Raw genomic sequence first — 7,978 nt, forward strand, 5'->3', positions numbered from 1 at the left:
GATTTTTCTCCGTTTCCTCTTTGTTAATAAACTTCTTAACATATTATTCTTCGAATAATTCTACTATAAAGTAACTAATATGAATTTATTTTATCATCTCATGATTGTTGGGAATTATGAATTTAGCTATTCATAATCATAAATAAATATACCTGTTCGGGTAGTTTTGATATTTCTGAAGTTTGTTCCTCCATAGCTTTTTCCATTGAAATATGTCTGTTTTTTAATTAACTGAGTAAAATATTTGTTGTGGAATGGAGAGAGTATTTGCTTCAACGCATGAAGGCTTGCTTTGCAATGCCTTCAGTTGCCTTCATTTATAGAACGAAAGAAAAAACTTTACACGTTTTTTAAATGCTATCCTATAAGTAAAAAGGCTACTAAAGGTTACCTAAACATAAAAAGCCTATACATAGCCTTTAAAGGCTAAAGAAAAAAGTCCAAATCTATAAGTCTACATAATTTACAATCTTAACAATTCTACGTAAAAATCTATACAATGCTTCATAAATGATCCAATATCTTGTCTTCCATTGTCTTCCATTGATGTTGTCGTATCTACTATATCTCCATTATTGCTTCTTATCTTATCTTTCCAGCTGACATTTTGTCTTCTTTTATTCTAGATGTACTTCTGAAATAATGTTATCTTCTCCATTACATCTTGAACATTGGTGATCTGGATATTTGTGTCCGATTATTTTACAATATCTTGTCAGTAGTCCGTCTGAAATAAATCCTTTTTTAATTGCTCTTGCGGTAGATTGTTTTTCTGGGTTAAGTAATGTCATTATCCATTGTCTGACATCTTCCATATCTGCTTGTCGTAGCTCTTTTGAATTAGAGTAAATCATTTGATGATCTCTCGAATAATAACTCCATATTGGGTTTCCATTAGTATAATTATTTGCTAGTTCTTGGATAATCGTAGCTAGTCCAATAAGTCGTTTATTTGCGTAGAAGTTGGGTATCTCAATTCTGGGTATCTCCGGTTGCTGTGTAATATCTTCTGGTATGATCATATCTCTAGTTGGTCCTATTTTTACAACTTGTATAACTGGTTTTATTTCGTCATATAGTATTTCTGCTGGTGCAGTATAACACTTTATGTAAAATAGATTTCCTTACGTTATCCTTTTGTAGGTGGTGAATATCTTGTGTAATTCTTCCATAGCTGTTAATTCTTCTCCGTCTTGGGTGTATATGGTGCTTAATAGTCCATAGTCAAAACAGGTCTTTACTAGGCTTGGGTTAATTTTGGGTAGTGCAATTAGTTTGTTATATCCTTGTAATTTTTGGGTTATATAGTTGGTGTTTGGTTCTTTGATGTTTGTAGCTCTGGGGTTATGGTTTAGAAAAGTTTGTACTCTGTAGATATTTTCTATGTATTTCTGGGCTGTGTAGTTGTATACTTTTTTGTCTTGGTTTAGGCTATCTCGGTATGTGGTAACTTGTGGGGGTATGAACAAGTGGTCTTTTTGTGTTTTTGGTGTAAATGGTTTTTCAAATATTTTATTCATATTCATATTCTGCTATCTTGGTCGATTAACTCCTTTGCTTGTACCTGCAGAAGTAGATTGATAAATGTTATGGGTTTTATGGAGTGTCCCAACGTCTCTTTCTAGCTCTGGAACTTTAATGTCTTCCAATCGACATAGCTCTGCACACTGCTGAGTTAGCTGATTTGTAGCTATAGACTTCAGTTTATCTTCATTAGTCTTTAGATTTTCTATCTCATTACCCATACTGTCCACTTTCATTGAAAGCGTAGTTAGGGTGTTAAGTATTTTTTGTAGAGTATCTTCTTCTATTATTTCAGTCTGTGTAGCTTTGTCTTGATATGTAATCTGCAATAACATTTTTGTTAGTACTGATCACTTCAATTGTAAATGTGAAATTTAATATATTCAAGACTAGTCTCCGAATCTCTTTTGTTGTAACTGAATTTTGTATTTTCTTTATTAACCACCAGCGTACCTGTGTATTATCTGTTCGTACAATAAATTTGTTATACACAATATATGGTTCAAATCCTAACAAACATTATATAATGAACATAATTCTTTCCTATTTATTTCCCATTTTATTTCTGTCTCATTGAATGTACCTGAGTAGTATCTACAATGGTGTTCTATTTTTTCTGCTTCATATCGATATTTAAGTACTCCCATAACTATATTCACTAGCATCTGTTTCTACTATATATATATAAATTTTCTATTTTTATCTGGAAATTGTAATTTTGGTAATTCTTTACAAAGTAATTTTATTTTTTGAACTTGTTTTTTATCTTCTTCATTATAGTTATATTCTACATCCTTTTTTAATTTTTTCTGTAGTGGTTTTAAAGTTTCTGCTAATTTTGGAATATATTCTCTTACTTGGTTTACTAATCCTAAAAATGATTGTAATTTCTTTTTTGTATCCAATTCTTCTTTCGAATTTATTATTTTTTGTACTATATGTTGTTGCATTTTTACTCCACTTTTATCTATTTGTATTTCTAAAAATTCTATCTGATTTTTCATAATTTCAGCTTTCTTTTCGCTTAGACTTATTCCCAATTTTTCTATTATATCTGTAAACTGTTCTAATAATTTTAAATGTTCTTCTTTGGTTTTTGTATATAATAATATATCATCTATGTATACTATACAATTAGATAATTGTTTAAAATAACTATCCATAAAATGTTGATACCTACCTGGTGCATTTTTATATCCAAATGGTAATACGTTCCATTCATAAAATCCTTGTGGTACCGTAAATGCGGTTAATTCTTTAGATTCTTCTTCTAACTTTAGATGGTAAAATCCTGATTTACAATCGAATTTGCTAAAATAATTATATCCTTGTATTTGCCTTATTTTTAATATCTTATTTGGTATTGGATAATTATATGTTATAGTTTTTGCATTTAAATTTCTGTAGTCAATAATCATCCTACTTTTTCCTCTTTTTTGTTCACTATGTTTATTTACTATAAATGCTGGTCTATTATGTTTACTATTACTTTTTTGTATATATTGTTTTTCTAATAATTCATCTATATGCATTTTAAATTCTTTTAAATCGTCAAAATTGTATGTTAATGGTTTTTTGGTTATTATGCTATTTTTATCTATTAATTCAATTTTTATAGTAGTTTTATGTTTTTCCCATCCTTTTAATGGATCTTCACTATATAATTGTTCTATTTTTTCTTAATTATTTCTATTTTATTTATTGAAAATATAGTTATTTCTGTTTTATTTATCGAAAATACTACTAGTTCTATTGTATCTTCAGTATTTTTTATATTTTCTAACTTTTGTGTAATTTTTTCACTTTTTTTTATCCAATCAGTTTGCTTTCTTATTTTATTATTAACTCTTTTTGCTCTTACTTTCTGTTTACATGGTGTTGTAAACCACCAGTCTGTTCTAGTTATTATATGTGGGTATAATTTATCTAAGAAGGGCATTCCTAAAAGTATATCTTTTGATGTTAGTTCATAATTATAAATTTCTTCTATTGTTAATATCTTATCCCATACTTGTATTTTTACATTCCTAGCTTTATAAGTAATTAAGCTTCTTTCATTATTAAATCCTTTAACTATTATTGGTGTTTTTAATTTATCCCATTTACTTTCTGGTAAGCAATTATATCTAAATAAATTAGCTTCTGCTCCCGTATCTATCATAGGCGTATAATATCTACTGTAATATCCTTCTATTACTATCTTCATTAATACATATATTTTCATTTTATGTTAAGGCTCTTCTTAAGAATAACTTCTCTTTGTTATATGTTAAGGTTAATTGTGTATATTCTATATTATATGGTTTTACTTGTTCTAACCATTTTATTCCTAATAGTATATCTGCTTTTTGCATTTCTTCCTTTATTTCAAATTCTATTTTTATTTTTCTAACTCCTATTATTATTTCTTTTTCTGCTATATTTTTACTATTTATTAAACTTCTTGGTAGATCTGGGCACATATCATTATCAGTCTTTATTTCGTCATTTTTTACTAGATATTTGCTATATAATTTTCTTCTTGTCCTGTATTCAAAAATATTAGATATTCTTTTTCATTTATTTTTCCTGTTATGTAATATTGGTTTAAATTACTTATTGAATTTATTTCATAACTTGTTTTTTTTTATGAGTTTGATGACTCTGGTTTTTCATCAGCTATCCTTTTCGTTGTACTTATTTTATCATTTACTATTTCTAAATTTTCTTCTATATCTATGTCTCTATAGCTATAATCATTATAATCTATTGTTTTTACAATTTGTTCGAATGGGCTTTCTATTCGTATTTTGTTAATCTTATTTTTTTCTGTTATTTTATGTTTTGTTGTTAATACATATAAATTTTTGCATCTTGCTGTAAATATTTTACTTCCTGGGGTTAATTCCATTCCTGATATTTTCCAATATAATACGAGTGATTTATCTATATTTTTATCTGTTACCGCTACTGAATAATTTGCACTTATTATAAATTTAAATTTTTGGTATATTAGATTTCCTTTTACGGCAGTTACTTTTCTATAGGTTTTATAATTCTATCATCTGCTAAATATAATTCTATTGGTGTATCTATTCCTTCTCTAAAACATGCTTTTATTAATATCTCTGTACCTCCAAGGTGTACATATTTTATTAGATCTCCTTTACTTTTTATATCATTTATCTCTTTATTAATTATTCTTTTTGTTACTAGTGGTATACTAGCTTTGCCTTTTGCATATCTGCAGTCCATTACATATTCTTTTTGGCATACTACATAATATTCGTCCTTTTTCCTAGTAAAAATATTTTTTATTGTTGGTATTTTAAATATTTTTTCTACACTTAAATCTAATTCTTTTCCTTTTATTTCATCAAATATGTTACTGTCAGATATTATTTTTTGTTCAGTTCCTTCATCATTTAAATATTCTTCCTTTGTTATTATTTTTATATCTTCTTCAGTCGTTTGATTCATCTATTTCACTATCTATTTCATTATCTATTTCGTTTTCTGTTTCGTTTTCTGAAATTTCATATATACTATCCTCACTTTCTAATTCATAATCTATATAATCTATCTGCATATATTCTGTATTATCTATTTGTATTTCTGATATTTGTTTATTTTTCAAATTTTTAGGTAATTTACAATCTCTAGCTAAATGGTCTATCTTTCCACAATTATAACAAGTACATTCTTTTATAGATTTCTTCTTTCTATATGGTCTTTTGTATTTATAATTTTTTACATAATATCTTTTTCTTGGTTTCTTATATTTATATTTTGATTTTTTATATTTCTTATATTTCTTATGTCTTTTTCTTTTCTTATAATATCTTTCTTCACATCCAAATTGGGGTGCTAATTTATTTTTGCAACATGCTAAATTTCTTATTAATGTTTTTTCCATTTTTAATTCTTCTCTATATTTTTCACATAAGTTTCTATACCATTGTTGTAAAAATTTTATTCGTGCTCCTAACGTATCTACTATTTTTGCTTCTTCCCAACTTTTTATTATTTTTGAACTAAATGGCTCAGGTAATTTATTAAAATATAATTTTCTCATCTCTTTACTTTCTTCTATACTATATGCTCCTTTATAATAATATTCTTTAAATGCGCAAGTATATTCATCTATATAACACATATTACATATTGTTAATTTTAACATTAAATTCCTATTTGTATCTTTTTCTTCATCTTGTTCTTCTTCGATTGTTGTCATACTACCAAATTCATCTTTTATAGCTGTTTCATATTTTTTTAATAGTTCTATAGGTGTTAGTTTAGTTGTTGTCGATGATGTTCCTTCTATAGATTTATTAGTTCTTAATACTTTCTTGCTATTTTCAGTTAAATTTGAAAACCATAGTTTTACTGATCCTATTAGTGTTCTTTCTATATATTCTGGTGCATCTGTTATGTTTATATTATTATCTAATAATTGTTTTGTCATATATCCTATCCATAATTGTATTGTTTTTTCTGTATCTATTACACAGTCTAGGTCTAAAAAGTTATAATTTTTATTAACTATCTGTTTTGGTGTCCATTTGTCATATTCATTATGCTTTTTAAACTTATTCTTATAATATGCGGGTTTTCTTATTTCTGCTGTTTTAGGTATTATATTTTCATCTTCTTTTTTATCAAGAGTATTTATTTCTGTGTGGGTACTTTCTAAGTTTTCCTCATTAATTTCTTTTTGTTTTTCATTGATTTCTAAATTTTTTGTATTTGTTAATATTTCTATATATGTTTCACTATCTTCTGAATCATAATTATCTGTCTCTTCAACATCTATATTATTTATTTCTAATTCTTTGTTTTTTATTTCCAATTTTTCCTTAAATTGATTAATCTCGTTCAGTAATTTTTGTTCTCTATTTTTTTCTTCTTTTTCCTTTTGTCTTTGTTCATACAAATCTTTTAACATTTGTAGTTCTTTTTCTAATTCAGCAATCCTACTATTTTTAGTTTCTTCTATTTTTCGTATTTCTTCTGTAGTTTGTTGTTTTATTTTTTCTATTTCCTTTTTCCTATCTATTTCTTCATTTTCTCTTTCTATTCTTACCATTGCTGTCAATTTATCTTCTAATTTTAATTCTTCTTTTTCTAACATTAGATATAAATGTTCACCTATTTTCTTATATCTTCTTCCTAGATTAGAAAATACTATTTTTATTTTTAATCCTTCATGGTTTTCATATATTTTTTCATCTATTATAAATTCTTCTTTGTTCATTTTATTGTGAATAGTTCATGTTGATATATATATATTCTAAACTGTCTATTTGTGATTCTAATTTTAATATTTCATCTTTTTGTGTATCTATTGAGTTTTTACTAACTCCGACAAATATATTATAATGTAATCTTTTTATTCTTGTTTTTAATTCTTTACGTTTTTCAGAAATAATTTGTTTTAATTCTTTGTATTGTTGTACTTTATTCATTTAAACCATATTTATAATATATTGGTACGTATCTAAATCTAATTTTATTATAATTAGGTAGTATGTGTTTCATTCTCCTAGATTTTAAATGGATTATTAATTTTGATTCAATACTAGATATTAATGTAATTAAGTAGGCTAATCTTTGTGGGTTTTCTTTTGTTTTATTTAGACTTATATATTCTAAATAATTACTAATTAAAGATTCTTTAATTTTTTTAAAAGCTTCTCTATTTTTAAATGGTCTTCTCATAATTAATTTAATAATTTATAGGTAAATTCTGATGATAACTCTAACATACATCTCACTTCTGTATTTTTTAAATTACTGGGCTTTGATACCATTTGTAGGGGGGTGCGGATATCTGACGTATGAAATAGATTCACTAGGTACTAATTAATCTATAATTTTATAAATTTCACGCTATGTTAGTTATAGACAAAGTCAAAATTTTTAGCTCATGAATTCTTAGTTAATGAATTTTGGATCAAATATACTTGGTTATGCCAAACCCGTAGTCATCATTGTGATTCTTTCCCTAATTCAAAATTTCAAATAATTATCATTATATAATACCCTTGCCCTACTAACCAGGAAAAATTTAATTAAAGAAAAACTTTACTTTCTCGGTTAGATTCCGGAACATGAGATCCAAGCATTGAATGTTTCAGCTCCATTCTAAGGACTATGCATTGGACTATATAAAGAACTCTACGAAGGTTTTTATGATAGATAAAAGATCTAGGAATAAGCAAAGGAGTATTGGTTAAAGTATTGGATTGGTTTCTCATATGACCCTCAACTAATAGTTATTATCTCAGAAAGTCATTTTTTTCTTGATTTCAATTTTCTTCAATAAAGAAAGTAACTTTATTGAAATAATAACTAGTAGTTGAGTGATTATCTGGGAAATCGACTCTTAAAGTATCAAAGTATGACTCGCTAATTGTTTTTACTAGGACAAAAGTGATTTAACATTTCCTTATGCTTGTTCCGAGTGGTGGATTCA

This window comes from Capsicum annuum, chromosome 4 (assembly GCF_002878395.1).
Source record: "Capsicum annuum cultivar UCD-10X-F1 chromosome 4, UCD10Xv1.1, whole genome shotgun sequence".
Taxonomy (NCBI): domain Eukaryota; kingdom Viridiplantae; phylum Streptophyta; class Magnoliopsida; order Solanales; family Solanaceae; genus Capsicum; species Capsicum annuum.